Genomic DNA, 983 nt, shown 5'->3' on the forward strand with positions numbered 1-983 from the left:
GGAGGGCCGGTGGGCTGCCAGGCCAGAGGGCCCAGGCCCACGCTGGTCACTGCCCCGAGCCCGCCCCACAGGGCCAGTTCCCTCCTAGCCGACCGGGGGCCCACCTGTGGGCACTGGTGCCTGGCAGGTGTGCGGGAGGCCGCCTGGCGAGAGCTGTGGGAAGTGGGCCCGGGCGGCGCCGCCAGAGGAGGGCTCTGGAGCCCCGTGGCGCCCAGAGGAGGCCGGGACGGCCCCCAGCCCAGGCCGGAGCCGCACGCCAGCCGCTGCCAGCTGCTCCCGCAGGCCCGGATGAGGTAGGCCTGGCCTGGGGGCTCCCCGACTGCGCAGGGGCAAGGCGGGAGACCCCCCCACCCCGTCCTCGCTAAAAGGCCTTTCTGGCCCGGCCGGCCCCTGTGTGGGCTGTCTGCAGCCATGCGGGGGGACCTGGCTGGGCCTGACCTGCTTTCTCGTGGCCGGGCCTGGCTGGCCGGGTATCCCTGGACACCGGGGCCGCCTGCCCACTGGGCCAGCCCCTGGCCGGGAAGCCTGCCCGGGGAGCTTCTCGGGGACGGCTGGGTGAAGCTGCTGTGAGTCGGGCCGCAGGGCGGGGGCGCCAGGCTTCCTCCGGGCCAGCCCGGGCTCGCGCTGACCAGCCGATTGTTCCAGACCCCTAATTGGTTCCGGGTCACTCCCTCTGAAGCAGCATCTGCCGTCTCTTCATTTTGCCAATTAATTCTTGACAATTCACAGCTGACAAAACCCAAAATCTTGTCAAAAACTACTCAGATGTGAACCGTAAGAGGTCGGCGCGGAGGACGGGCAGGCCGAGCGGGCGGGCCTGGCCCCACGCCCTGCCACGGCCCCCCCGGCCGGCCGGGAGACCCCGCTGCACACCTGGGCCCCCTCCCCCGCGCCTCCAACGGAGAAGCCTTACAGGACGGAGCCAGCACACCTGATGCAGGGGATGGGCAAGGACCTTGCTGCTCGGACCCTGCGCTGACCAC

The sequence above is a fragment of the Condylura cristata genome, unplaced genomic scaffold (genome assembly GCF_000260355.1).
Source record: "Condylura cristata isolate star-nosed mole 26May11 unplaced genomic scaffold, ConCri1.0 scaffold00012, whole genome shotgun sequence".
Taxonomy (NCBI): Eukaryota; Metazoa; Chordata; class Mammalia; order Eulipotyphla; family Talpidae; genus Condylura; species Condylura cristata.